This window comes from Bos indicus x Bos taurus, chromosome 10, assembly GCF_003369695.1.
Source record: "Bos indicus x Bos taurus breed Angus x Brahman F1 hybrid chromosome 10, Bos_hybrid_MaternalHap_v2.0, whole genome shotgun sequence".
NCBI lineage: Eukaryota > Metazoa > Chordata > Mammalia > Artiodactyla > Bovidae > Bos > Bos indicus x Bos taurus.
Genome location: NC_040085.1, coordinates 28,950,043 through 28,965,740, shown reverse-complemented (window position 1 = coordinate 28,965,740; position 15,698 = coordinate 28,950,043).

Below are 15,698 nucleotides of genomic sequence, written 5' to 3'. Positions count from 1 at the left end.
TGGGACCATAAGGAACTGTCTGGGTGTTAGAAAGCATAGAAGACATCAGTAGTAGTTTTCTAGGACTTCCATAACAAAATAGACAGACTGAAGACTTAAAGAATAGAAACTTATTTTCTCGTCATTCTGGGGCCAAAAACTCCAAGATCAAGGTATTTGTAGGTTTAGTTTCTTTTGAGGTCTCCCTTGGTTTGTAGAGGGTTGCCTTCTCATTGGACCTCTCACATGCTTGTTTCTATGTGTTGTCAGTCTCCTAAACTCCACTTCTAATACGGACACCAGGCATATTGGATTAGGGCCCATCATACCATCCCAGTTTAACTTAAGTATCTCTTTGAAGGCCCTGTCTCATACAGTCACATTTTGAGGTACTAGAGTTTAGGATTTTAATGTAAAGAATTTGGGGTGGGGCAAAATTCAGCCTATACCACCATCTAAGGGGAATAGTAGGGTGGATTTGCAGCCTTAGACAGACTGGATGCTTTTAGGGTACATGTGGTAATGAGTCCTTAAGGACATTCCTCTCTGGACAAAGAACAGCAGCGGGCAGCCCTCCAGGTTCCTGGGCAGTTAACAAGAGCATGGTGGCTCACACTTCAGGCCCAGAAAACCACTCTCACTGGAGTCACTGATGAAAAGGCAAATGCAAGGTCAGCTCCCCTCCGAGAACAGAAGCCATCAACAGGATATCCCTCCCTTCTTGTTTTCCCTTCATCTTTTAGAAACCTGCCAAGGCTTGGTGAGTGGGAGCTTCAAAACACCCACCCAGTCAGCCATGCATTCATCAATTCACCAACTCCGATAGGACAACAGGAACTTAAAATCCATCCCAAATTCCCAGATGGGTTTAGAAAATAATAAATCTTTGACATTTCATGAAGCCTTCTTTAAAGTCATGTTTTGGTATCAGAAGCCATACAGGGGCCAGGCAGAAGAGCGCATGGGAAGAAACCTGCATAATAGTTATACTTGACATCACTGATTCTACCTTTCCCCTATTCTTAGCTTCTCCCCATGTTGCTTATAAAACAAAAACAGAAATTTCTCTTTGGAAGATAAATCTGGAGGCATCCTTGAACCCAACCCAAGTGGAATTTCCATCAGAGCCAGGACAATTTAACTATTGATCAGCCCTTCAGTTTGCTCAGGAAATACTGAAACTGTCTTTTCCTGCTGAATGGAGACCGTGGCTCTCTAGGGAACTCCTGTAGTCACCATTTGAATTAATATTGATCATCAGTCTCAAATTGATTAACTTGTACATGGTTGTATATATATTGATTGATTGCAGTTTTTTAAATTGAAGCATAGTTGATTTACAATTTTGTGTTAGTTTCAAGTGTAAAGTGATTCACTTGTACATATACATATATATTCTTTCTTACATGTTCTTCTGTTATAGATTATTATAAGATATTGAATATAGTTCCATATGTTATACATATGGTTTATATTTTATTTTATTGTCATTGTTATTTATTTCACTGTGCTGGGTCTTCATTGTGTCATGCTGGATCTTAAATTGTGGCGTGGGAACCCTTAGTTGTGACATGTGGAATCTAGTTCCTTGAGTCTTTTATGAAGCAGCATTTTCATTATAATTAAGTTTTATGTTTTGTCTCCAAACTTTCACACTGTATTCTTTGACATATGGATTATTTAAACATTTATTTTCTGAAGTAGAGTTATTCTTTGGTTTTTATTTCTAACTTTACCATATAGTAGTAAAATATATTGTCTAACACTGATTTTTTTGACCTGAGACTTGCTTTTATGGAGCAATATTTTCATTATAATTTAGTTTTATGCTTCATCCCCAAAATTTCATTCTCTGTTCTTTGACATATGAATTATTTCAAGATTTTTTTTTCAAAATAGTGCTATCCTTGGTTTTGATGTCTAAGTTTATCATATAGTAGTAAAGTTCAGTTCAGTTCAGTTGCTCAGGCATGTCACTTTTTGAGACCCCATGGACTGCAGCACGCCAGGCCTCCCTGTCTATCACCAACTCCCGGAATTTACTCAAACTCATGTCCATTAAGTGGGTGATGCCATCCAACCATCTCATCCTCTGTCATCCCCTTCTCTTCCTGCCTTCAATCTTTCCCAGCATCTGGGTCTTTTCAAATGAGTTAGTTCTTTGCATCAGGTGGCCAAAGTACTGGAGTTTCTGCTTCAGCATCACTCCTTCCAATGAATACTCAGCACTGATTTCCTTTAGCACTGACTGGTTGAATCTCCTTGCAGTCCAAGAGACTCTCAAGAGTCTTCTCCAACACCACAGTTCAAAAGCATCAATTCTTCAGTGCTCAGCTTTCCTTATAGTCCAACTCTCACATCCATACGTGACTACTAGAAAAACTGTAGTCTTGACTAGACAGACCTTTGTTGGCAAAGTAATGTCTCTGTTATTTAATAAGGTGTCTAGGCACCACCCTTATGGCAGAAAGTGAAGAGGAACTAAAAAGCCTCTTGATAAAAGTGAAAGAGGAGAGTGAAAAAGTTGGCTTAAAGCTCAGCATTCAGAAAACTAAGATGATGGCATCTGGTCCCATCGCTTCATGAGAAATAGATGGGGAAACAGTGGAAACAGTGTCAGAATTTATTTTGGGGGGCTCCAAAATCACTGTAGCTGGTGATTGCAGCCATGAAATTAAAAGACGCTTACTCCTTGGAAGGAAAGTTATGATGAACCTAGATTGCATATTCAAAACAGAGACGTTATTTTGCCAAAAAAAGTCCGTCTAGTCAAGGCTATGATTTTTCCTGTGGTCATGTATGGATGTGAGAGTTGGACTGTGAAGAAAGCTGAGCGCCGAAGAATTGATGCTTTTGAACTGTGGTGTTGGAGAAGACTCTTGAGAGTCCCTTGGACTGCAAGGAGATCCAACCAGTGCATTCTGAAGGAGACCAGTCCTGGGATTTCTTTGGAAGGCATGATGCTGAAGCTGAAACTCCAGTACTTTGGCCAACTCATGTGAAGAGTTGACTCATTGGAAAAGACTCTGATGCTGGGAGGGATTGGGGGCAGGAGGAGAAAGGGACGACAGAGGATGAGATGGCTGGATGGCATCACTGACTCGATGGACGTGAGTCTGAGTGAACTCCGGGAGTTGGTGATGGACAGGGAGGCCTGGCGTGCTGCAATTCATGGGGTTGCAAAGAGTCGGACATGACTGAGTGACTGAACAGAACTGAACTGAACTAGGTTGGTCAAAACTTTTCTTCCATGGAGCAAGTGTCTTTTAATTTCATGGCTGCAGTCACCAGCTGCAGTGATTTGGAGCCCCAAAATATAAAATATGTCACTGTTTCCACTGTTTCCCCATCTATTTGCCATGAAGTGATTGGAGCAGATGCCGTCATCTTAGTTGTCTGAATGTTGAGCTTTAAGCCAACTTTTTCACTCTCCTCTTGCACTTTCATCAAGAGGCTCTTTAGTTGTGCTTCGGTTTCAGCCATAGGGGTGGTGTCATCTGCATATCTGAGGTTATTGATATTTCTCCCGGCAATCTTGATTCCAGCTTGTGCTTCATCCAGCCCAGTGTTTCTCATGATGTACTCTGCATATAAGTTAAGTAAGCAGGGTGACAATATACAGCCTTGATGTACTCCTTTCCCTATTTGGAACCAGTCTATTGTCCCATGTCCAGTTCTGACTGTTGCTTCTTGACCTGAATACAGATTGCTCAGGAGACAGGTCAGGTGGTCTGGTATTCCCATCTCTTTCAGAATTTTCCAAAGTTTATTGTGATCCACACAGTCAAAGGCTTTGGCCTAGTCAATAAAGCAGAAGTAGGTGTTTTCCTGGAATTCTCTTGCTTTTTCAATGATCCAATGGATGTTGGTAATTTGATCTCTGGTTCCTCTGCCTTTTCTAAAACCAGCTTGAACATCTGGAAGTGCATGATTCATGTACTGTTGAAGCCTGGCTTGGAGAATTTTGAGCATTACTTTGCTAGTGTGTGAGATGAATGCAATTGTGCAGCAGTTTAAGCATTCTTTGGCATTGCCTTTCTTTGGGATTGGAATGAAAACTGACCTTTTCCAGTCCTGTGGCCACTGCTGAGTTTTCCAAATTTGCTGGCATATTGAGAGCAGCACTTTCACAGCATCATCTTTTAGGATTGAAATAGCTCAACTAGAATTCCATCATCTCCACTAGCTTTGTTCTTAGTATGCTTCCCAAGGCCCACTTGACTTTGCATTCCAGGATGCAAAGTGATTGATCACACCATCGTTATCTGGGTCATGAAGATCTTTTTTGTATAGCTTTTCTGTGTATTCTTGCCACCCCTTCTTATTATCTGCTGCTTCTTATTATCTTCTGTTAGGTCCATACCATTTCTGTCCCTTATTGTGCCCATCTTTGCATGAAATGTTCCCTTGGTATCTCTCATTTTCTTGAAGAGATCTCTCGTCTTTCCCATTCTATTGTTTTCCTCTATTTTTTTGTACTGATCACAGAGGAAGGCTTTCTTGTCTCTCCTTGCTATTCTTTGTCACTCTGCATTCAGATGGGTATACCTTTCCTTTTCTCCTTTGCCCTTCACTTTTCTTTTTTCACAGCTGTTGTAAGGCCTCCTCAGACAACCATTTTGCCTTTTTGTATTTCTTTTTCTTTGGGATGATCTTGATCACTGCCTCCTGTACAATGTCATAACCCTCAGTCCATAGTTCTTCAGGTACTCTGTCTATCAGGTCTAATCCCTTAAATCTATTTGTACACTATTTATACACTTCCAGTGTATAGTCATAAGGGATTTGATTTAGGTCATACCTGAATGATCTAGTGGTTTTCCCTACTTTCTTCAATTTAAGTCCGAATTTGGCAATAAGGAGTTCATGATCTGAGTCACAGTCAGCTCCCAGTCTTGTTTTTGCTGAGTTTATAGAGCTCTTCCATCTTTGGCTGCAATGAATATAATCAATCTGATTTTGGTATTGACCATCTGGTGATGTCCATGTGTAGAGTCTTCTCTTGTGTTGTTGAAAGAGGGTGTTTGCTATGACCAGTGGATTCTCTTGGCAAAACTTGGTTCACCTTTACCCTGCTTCATTCTGTACTCCAAGGCCAAATTTGCCTGTTACTCCAGGTATTTCTCGGAGAAGGCAGTGGCACCCCATTCCAATACTCTTGCCTGGAAAATCCCATGGACGGAGAAGCCTGGTGGGCTGCAGTCCATGGGGTCGCTAAGTCAGACACGACTGAGCGACTTCACTTTCACTTTTCACTTTCATGCACTGGAGGAGGAAATGGCAACCCACTCCAGTGTTCTTGCCTGGAGAATCCCAGGGATGGGGGAGCCTAGTGGACTGCCATCTATGGGGTCGCACAGAGTCGGACTTGACTGAAGCGACTTAGCAGCAGCAGCAGCCAGGTATTTCTTGACTTCCTACTTTTGCATTCCAGTCCCCTATAATGAAAAGGACATCTTTTTGGGGTGTCAATTCTAGAAGGTCTTGTAGGTCTTCATAGAACTGTTCAACTTCAGCTTCTTCAGCATTACTGATTGGGGAATAGACTTGGATTACTGTGATTTTGAATGGTTTGCTTTGGAAACAAACAGAGATCATTCTGTCATTGTTGAGATTGCATCCAAGTACTGCATTTCGGACTCTTTTGTTGACTGTGTTGCCTACTCCATTTCTTCTAAGGGATTCTTGCCCACAATAGTAGATATAGTGGTCATCTGAGTTAAATTCACCCATTCCAGTCCAGTGAACTAAAATGTTCACTGATTCCTAAAATGTTGATGTTCACTCTTGTCATCTCCTTTCTGACCACTTCCAATTTGCCTTGGTTTGTGGACCTAACATTCCAGGTTTCTCTACAATATTGCTCTTTACAGCATCAAACATTACTTCCATCACCAGTCATATCCACAGCTGGGTGTTGTTTTTCTTTGGCTCCATCCCTTCATTCTTTCTTGAGTTAGTTCTCCACTATTGGGCACCTGCCGACCTGGGGAGTTTATCTTTCAGCGTCCTATCTTTTTTGCCTTTTCATACTGTTCTTGGGGTTCTAAGGCAAGAATACTGAAGTGGTTTGCCATTTCCTTCTCCAGTGGACCACGTTTTGTCAGAACTCCCTCTCATGACCTGTCTATCTTGGGTGGCCCTACATAGCATGGCTCATAGTTTCATTGATTTAGACAAGGCTTTGGTCCATGTGATCAATTTGGTTAGTTTTCTGTGATTGTTGTTTTCAGTAGTAAAACATGTGGTCTAACACTGATTTTTTTTTTTTTACACCTTAAATTTGCTTTCAAGAATCACTATTTTCATTATAATTTTGTTTGTGTTTTGTTTCCCAAATTTCACTCTGTGTTCTTTGACATATGGATTATTTTTTTATATGGATTATTTAAACATCTTTTTCCAAAATAGAGTTATCCTTTGGTTTTGATTTCTAACTTTATTGTATAGTAGTAAAATATGTGGTCTAACACTGATTTTTTTGACCTGAGACTTGCTTTGTGATCTAGAATGTATTTGATTTTTATAAACACTTTATGCATACATGGAAGCATATGTATTTTCCAAATATTGGGTGCATGTTCTAAATATTTGCACTAATTTAACCTTTTAATTTTGTTACTTGATTCTTTTCTATCCTTACTATAATGGTGAGATGGGTTAGGTTGTAATGAACTGCCCTGCAATTAAAGTTTACTTCTGACTCATACTCACATGATCTTTATTAAGGAATCAGGCTGACAGGATCCAACTCTGTGCTTCCATGATTGACACAGCAGGGAAAAGGCTTCTGCAGTGTCACATTGGCCACTAAATGCTTTTGCCTAGAAGTAATACACATAAGTCTGTACACATATTTCTGGCCAAAGCAAGTCATCTGACCAAAAAGGCCACACCTAACTTCAAGGGGTGGAAAGTGTATTTCTACCCTGTAGTATGAGGGAGGAGAACTGGAATTTTGGTGAAACAGCACTAATGACTGCCACACTTTTTGATTTATTTTGTCTGTTTTATTGATTACTGGAGAATAGGGTTTAAATCTCCTGTCACAATGCTGAAGTAATCAAGATATCCTTGTATATTCTGCTCATTTTTTCTTCATATGGTATAATCCTATCTTCTGAGATGGCTATGTGTTAACATTCTAATGTCAAGGGAATTGTGCAGTGATAACTTTTTGCCTTTCAAAATCTTTTTGTCTTAATCCCATACTCTTTTTTATTAATAGAGATTCACAATTTAGTGTATTTAGAGAGCCTTATATATAATCTTGCTCTTTCTATTGTCAACCTTTTACATTCCTTTTGTCTTAGGCATGTCTCTTATGAAAAAATTAAATATATATACATATGAATATTTATAGAATATATATTGATATATATCTGATTATATCCATGTATATGAAAGACATTAACCCTAAGGTTCAAGAAGCCTAATAAACTGTGTGCTGATTACATATTAGTTAGGATTCTTGATCCTGGGCATTGGTACCTTTAATCAGTTCTGAAAAGCTATTAGTCATTATATCATCGAACACTTCTTTGCCTCCATTTTTCTCTTTTTTTTCCTGAAACTCTCATTATGTGTATGTTGAATCTTATATTCTACCATATCTCTTAAACTTTTATATTTCCCTTCTCTTTGTTTGTATGCAAATGCCTTCTAGGTTTTTTTCTCACATCTGTCTTCTAATTCACTGATACTCTCTTCACCTGTATCTCCTGAGAGGAATCTGTGTCTCATTCAGAAATGCAGATACTCTCAGAGAAAGTATTAGCTAAAGCACTAACTTATTCTTCTGTAATCACACTTTCATATTATTTCTGGGATATAGTTCTATTTTATGTGCCAATTAGCTATAATTAGGAGAAATGTTTATAACTTTTATCCAGTATTTTTACATATTCTATCCCAGGATATATTCTGGATATAAAATAACACTGCATAAAATTCTACAAATATGTTTCACCATATTGCCAGAAATGGAATCTGAATTTCTCTTAAACTTATCCTATTTTGCCTAGCAATTTGTTTATGTTTATAATGTGATCTATTGTTGTTAGATTTCATCCTTATCAGCAAAACTTCATGATCTGATTCATTTGGAAGTCCCCAAATTAACTAGTGTACTTGAACCATATTTGTTGAATGTATGATTTCAGTAGTTACTGGAACCTTCTCATATTACCCAAGACATGATTGTGGGGAAATACCCAGAAGAGGCAATGCCACAGATTTAACCATTAAGAACTCACACAGCTAGTTAATTGGGAGAAAATACCTGTTCAATTCCCAGTCTTTCTTTCATCTTCTAGTAGACAGCATCTTAGGGTTGAAGAAAACAAAATATTTTCTCTAGATGCTGACGGAATTGTACAAAAATTTGTTTTCCATGAGTTGTTTCACATTTAAAATGATTTTTTAAAAGACTATTAAGATTGTTTTCAAGTTCCAGACCACAAAAATTAAAATGCAAATAAATCATAGCATAAAGGAAGACACTGAAAGTGAGATGGCAAACAATCTTAGAAAATTATCCTCCCTCTCCTCTTCTATCTCATCTCATCACATAGCAGCTGTTTCTTGGTCATATAAATTCCAGTTGAATGTGAGCCTTCCAATTTTTCCAGATTTAGTCAATTAAAGAGTGAAATTCCAACATCTACATAATATTTGTTCCAAATATGAAGATTTATTATGGTTAAGAAAGGGCAACATACTAGCAACATCTTCTAAAAATGGCCAAGATACTCAGAGACTAGATTAGTTGCACTACTTCCCTCATTATATGATTTACAGACCTAGAATAAGGTTTACCTCAAAATGACTGTCCCCTCAGTTTCCCAAAACTGCCAAACTTGGAGCTCTTTTCCATGTATGACAGAGCAATAAAATGTTCAAGACTACAGGTATGACAAAAAGAAAAACTTTCCCTAAGATTGGGAAAGGTTGTTGCCCAGTTTAAGGATCAATTTTTGACCTGAATGAACCCAGAGTGAGATATTTATTAGGACTTCAGTTCAGTTGCTCAGTCATGTCTGACTCTTTGTGACCCCATGGACTGCAGCGCGCCAGGCCTCCCTGTCCATCACCAACTCCTGGAGTTTACCCAAACTCATGCCCATTGAGTTGGTGATGTCATCCAACCATCTCATCCTCTGTCGTCCCCTTCTCCTCCTGCCTTCAATCTTTCCCAGCATCAGGGTCTTTTCCAATGAGTCAGCTCTTTGCATCAGGGGGCCAAAGTATTGGAGTTTCAGCTTCAATGTCTATCCTTCCAATGAACACCCAGGACTGATCTCCTTCAGAATGGACTGGTTGGATCTCCTTGCAGACCAAGGGACTCTGAAGAGTCTTTTCCAACACCACAGTTCAAAAGCATCAATTCTTTGGCACTCAGCTTTCTTCACAGTCAACTCTCACATCCATACATGACCACAGGAAAAACCATAGCTTTAACTAGATGGACCTTTGTCGGCAAAGTGATGTCTCTGCTTTTTAATATGCTGTCTAGGTTGGTCATAACTTTCCTTCTAAGGAGTAAGCATCTTTTAATTTCATGGCTGCAATCACCATCTGCAGTGATTTTGGAGCCCAGAAAAATAAAGTCAGCCACTGTTTCCACTGTTTCCCCATCTATTTGCTAAGAAGTGATTGGACCAGATGCCATGATCTTAGTTTTCTGAATGTTGAGCTTTAAGCCAACTTTTTCATTTTCCTCTTTCACTTTCATCAAGAGGCTCTTTAGTTCCTCTTCACTTTCTGCCATAAGGGTGGTGTCATCTGCATATCTGAGGTTATTGATATTTCTCCCAGCAATCTTGATTCCGGCGTGTGCTTCTTCCAGCCCAGTGTTTCTCATGATGTACTCTGCATATGAGTTAAATAAGCAGGGTGACAATATACAGCCTTGATGTACTTCTTTTCCTATTTGGAACCAGTCTGTTGTCCCATGTCCAGTTTGAACTGTTGCTTCCTGACCTGCATACAGATTTCTCAAGAGGCAGGTCAGGTGGTCTGGTATTCCCATCTCTTGAAGAATTTTCCACAGTTTGTTGTGATCCACACAGTCAAAGGCTTTGGCATAGTCAATAAAGCAGAAATAGATGTTTTTCTGGAACTCTCTTGCTTTTTCGATGATCCAACAGATGTTGGCAATTTGGTCTCTGGTTTCTCTGCCTTTTCTAAAATGAGCTTGAACATCTGGAAGTTCATGGTTCACGTATTGTTGAAGCCTTTAATGGCTTGTAAAAGAGTCCACAGGGTTTCTCCTAGGATGTCTGCTCTCTTTGCAGGAACTAATGAGGTAGCTTCTATCTGATAAAGATTTGTATGTTTCAACTTGTCCTTGTATTCCTGGCTCCTTGTGTACCTGTATGTCAGTCACAGGAATCCATCCTTGAGGTGAAGCACTCCTATTGTACGAATTCTCATGCTTAGCTTTCTCTCTTTTATGATGTGATATCAACTTTCTTCTAAATTGATTATTTTTCCAAAGTTCTATCTTTTAATATTACATTTAATATTTCAGTAAGTTCCCATCAACAAAGTTTGAACTTTTTGGCCTTGTGCTCATGGTCTGCAAATCTGAGCCTAAACTCCTGGGCATTCTTCCTCTTACTATCTCTCATGTTCTCTCTTTTCCAATTTAATTACTTACTCTTCCCAATAGATGCCCCATATTTTCTTTTCTTTGTGCCAACTGTTTATGCTGCTATCACTTTTTGGGGGATTTGGAGAAAGTTTATTAATATATATGGGGAGGAGTGGAGTAGGGAGTTAATGGGGGGAGAATAAAAGATTGTCCACCCATTGAAAGAGAAGTTGTACAAAATCCTGAGCCCTTGTACAAAATCCTGAGCCCTTCTTCAGTGTACATGCCCTGGCCTGATACCATTTTTCTTTCCATACAGGAAGCCTCTTATACTGTAAATTCACCTCAATAAAGAGCAGAGACTCATTTTTAATGTTTTCTCCCTGGGTTTGGGGAAAAGTGAGTGGCATGGAGCTCACACAGATCATGTACTGGCACAGGCCTGCTAAAGCCATTTGCTTCTCTTTGGATAGTCATTCAAACCTCTTAGGCATTTGCCATTCCACCCTCCATCCCCAAAGTCAGAAGCCAGGGGTAAGCCCCAAGGAATAGGAGCATGGAAATTTGCCCCATGTTTATAATCTTATAATCTTCTTGGGTGAAAGGAGAGAATGGGAGGCCCTTGGGGTCATTCCTGCATATAACTGTGCATTCAGGGTCTAGAGATTTTTATAAAGATGTAAAAAGAAAATGTGATGTATGGGAAATATTCACAAGCCCTATTTTTCCCCCATGGCTACTGATTTATTTATTTCCTACATTTTTCTTCATTTTGTAGGATGGGCTCTTGGCTCTAGTTCAAGCACATTGCAGAGGAATGGTGGAGAGGGATTGTGGTTAGCTAGGTTTTACTGAAAGACAACAAAGAAATCAAATCCCTAACTTGGCACTGGCCCAGACCCCTTCCATCGGATACTGGTTTGCTAGTAGCACAAAAGACCCATGCACAGGGGCTTGAAAATGTGGTCAAACCTATTTACTTTTCAGCAGAGAAGGAAATTGGAAACAGAAGTCTGGCTTGCCATTGAGAGGCAATTTTGAGTTAATAAATCAAGTGAGGGAATCCAATGGCCAGAAAATGACAGCAACAGAGCCAGTTTTGCATGGGGCCAGCACACAGGGCCTCAAGAGAGTATAGTAATTTGACTTTTGTGAGGTCCCAGAGGGAGCTGTTTACCACCTCAACATACCTGGTTGAAAGACTGTAGAATGCAGACTTTTTTTTTTAACTTGTTTTTATCTTGTACTATCACTAGTGGTTAAGAAATATTATGCAAAGGTCGCTGTATAGTGCCAGTGGTACTAGGATAGAAATACATGTGTATTAATGATAATGACAACAATTAGGATAAATGAAACAATTAGGATAATAAAATGTTAGGAAAAAGTTGTAAAGCCTGAGAATGTGAAATAAGGTGCCAAGGTTTTATTATAATGATAAATGATAATCATAAACTAATCTTTCTACTAGTTGGCATGTTCATTAAAGGCAGAGGGCATGTTTTACTGAACTTTGAGAGCATCAATAAATGAATGAAAGGCTCTTCTAATACATCTTCTTGCCTTTTGCTATGCTCTGAATTTGTCCCCTCAATACTCATTCCTAAAATGAAAGTGTTGGGAGGTGGGGACTTAAGATGTATTTAGATCACGAGGGTGGAGCCCATTATAAATGACTCCAGAGGGTCAGCTTATCCCTCTACCATGAGAGGACACAGTGAAAAGGTACCACCTACGAACTAGGAGGTGGGTGCTCACTAGACACTGAACTGGTTGTCGCCTTGATCTTGGCCTTCCCAGACTCCAGGACTGTGAGGAGTAAATTTCTGTGTTTTAAACCCTCTAGCCTATGTATTTTGTTATAGCAGCTTGAATGGACTAAGTCATCCTTGAGCTGTCCTTTAACAGATGTGTGCCTGATAATATTCTTAATTATTACTCATCTTTTAAAGGTCTTTGTGAGAGAATATTCCATAACCAACTCAGTAATTTATATTCCCAACTATTTTATTTTTAAAGTTCTTTTCACGTTCTAACCTAGATCTTATCTGCTATTTTAAAAAACCTTTGTTTTGTGCTGTCCTTCGTGAAGCTGGAACATGTCACCTTCTGTCACATAAAATGCTCTCCTTAAAAAGTGAATGGCCTTACTGAGCCAGTACTGTCCTCAGGCAGGGAGACAACTAGACCACCATCCATAAAATAGTCAAGTGTGCCAACATGAATAACATGTATGCAACCGGTTCTAGAGAAGCAGCAATGAAAACCATTCACATGACTATGTACATGGATCTTTCCTTGGACCAGAGTGCTATTCCTACTGTTGTTGATGCTTTACCTCTAAATATGTATATTTTATTCTTGCAACTTTTTAGTTTGAAAATTTTCACACTTAAAGACCAAGACCAAGAAAGGCCTGCATGCATGCCTAGTTGCTCAGTCGTGTCCAACTCTTTGCGACCCCATGGACTGTTCCTCTGATGCTGGGATTTCCCAGGCAAGAATACTAGGAAATTTCCTTCTCCAGGGGATCTTCCTGATCCAGGGATTGAATCCTGTGTCTCCTGCTGAGCCACTTGGGAAGACACAGGCTAAACTTAAAGGGGATTCCTATATTTTCTTCCTTGACATGAGTTCAGTTTGATTTTACTTTCTTTCCCCCTCACCTCTCTTTTTCTTTCTCAATTTTTTTCATTACTTATTCTTTCAGGAGACATTTTAAACAATTATTAAAGTCATTTACTCCATTACAATTTAAGACCACAGCTAAACAAACTGCACCTGTTTATAACCATTGTAATATCTAAGAACTTTCTGGCCCCACCCAGTGCTTCCTCTCTTGTTTTTCTGTACTATTGGCAAATAAGTTGGAGACATTGCACCGCTGCTGCTAAGTCACTTCAGTCGTGTGCGACCCTGTGCGACCCCATAGATGGCAACCCACCAGGCTCCCCCGTCCCTGGGATCCTCCAGGCAAGAACACTGGAGTGGGTTGCCATTTCCTTCTCCAATGCATGAAAGTGAAAAGTGAAAGTGAAGTCGTTCAGTTGTGTCCGACTCTTAGCGACTCCATGGACTGCAGCCCACCAGGCTCCTCCGTCCATGGGATTTTCCACGCAAGAGTACTGGAGTGGGGTGCCATTGCCTTCTCTGGGAGACATTGCACACTTGCCTCTAAATATTTCAATACTTTTTTCCTAAGAAGAAGGGCTTCCTTTTACATAATCAAAATATAAATATCAAGATCTGAAAGTTTATCATGGATACAATATTTAATCTAAAATCTGCAGCCCATATTCAGGTTTGCCAATCTTTTTTTTTTTTTTTCCCTGCCAGGTGTGTGTATGGTGATTTATATTTCAATGTATTAGAAGCAGTGTATTATGGTGATTTATAGTTCAGTGTATTAGAAGCATTGTATTATTGAAACAATGTTTCAGTGTATTATTGTTCCAACGATCTTCTTTGTAGCTTTTTTTTTCCCCCAGCCTGGCCAGTGTTCAAACCAGGAGTCCACATGGCATTTGATTGTTATGTCTCTTTAGTCACTCTGACTCTGGAACATTTCCTCAGCCATTTTTGACCTTGACATTTAAAAGAGTACAGACTATTTTGTAGAATGCCATTCAATTTGGGTTTTCTGATGTTTTGTCCAGATTAGTTCAGACCGCCATCCATAAAATAGTCACAAGTTTTACACTTTTGACCAAAATGCCAGAAAAGTGATGTTATGTCTTCCTCAGTACAACCATAAGGAGACACATGATGTCAGTGTGCCCCAGCGCTGTGTTTAAGGGGATGCCTGCCAGCTTCTCCACTGTAAAGCTACTATTTTCTTCTTGTAATCAATCCTAAATAATTAATGGGGAAATACTTTGATCCTGTGTAAATACTTTGTTTCTCATAAGACTTTCACCTGCTTAGTTTTAGCATCTACTAATGCCATTTTAACCATGCCATCCCTTCTATAGTTTTTACTTGGAATTCTACTGTCAAGAGTTACTTTCTCTTCATTTTATGTATCTATTTTATTTATTTATATTAGCATAGACTTATAGGTTCTAATTTTATTCACTAAGTCCATTTCTATCCTTGCTTATTTCAGTGCTCAAACTGTGCCAACTTTGGCCTGTGGGAACCAGTTCAAGCTGGCTCCTGTGGTCTCTGACTCTTGATTTTGAATAGTAGCCATTCTTTTCAGTACTTGAGATAGCTCTTCCACGGCTTTCCCCTTTGTGGAATTTTCCCACAGTGGTAAACAACAGAAAGGGGACAGTAAGTCTGGGACTGGACTTCCTGGATAGCTCAGTTGGTAAAGAATCCACCTGAAAGGCAGGAGACCCTGGTTTGATTCCTGGGTCAGGAAGACCTGCTGGAGAAGGGTAGGCTACCTACTCCAGTATCCTTGTGCTTCCCTTGTGGCTCAGCAGGTAAAGAATCCACCCATAATTCAGGAGACCTGAGTTCAATCCCTGGGTTGGGAAGATCCCCTGGAGGAGAGAAAGGCTACCCACTCTCGGATTCTGGCCTGGAGAATTCCATGGACTATAGGTAGGTCAGGTTCTGTCATTGACAGGTAGGTGGCCTTCAGTTTTTGAGCCTCGGTTTACTCATTTGTAAAATGCAGCTAACAATAGTGTCCTGGGTGGTTGGGTGGTATCAAATAAAATATTGCGTAAGAAATGCCAGACAGGCTTCAAAACTTCAATCCTATGTGAGATTTATTATTGTTTTTATTATGCTTTTCTGATGAACATTATATAAACCTTATGTTAGCAATAAAATACTTTGCATGATACACCAGGCAGTGGCCCAGAAACAGGCATACTTTTGATAGATACTGAAAGTCTGGATATTATAATGAAGTCTTTCAGATCAGTTCCATATTTGAGAGGACTTCATATGCACTATTTTCATTCCTTTGATGAAATTCCACATCTTGAGGCATGGAATAGTCTTTGTAGACTATTACTCTCTTAATAGATCCCTGCCTTTCATTTAAGCATTGGCCCTGCCTGCTGTACAGTTCACTAGAAAGGCATCCGCGCGCACACACACACACACACACACACACACACACACACACACTAGTCTTGTTTATCCCGTCCTGTCTGGAAGCCCAAGA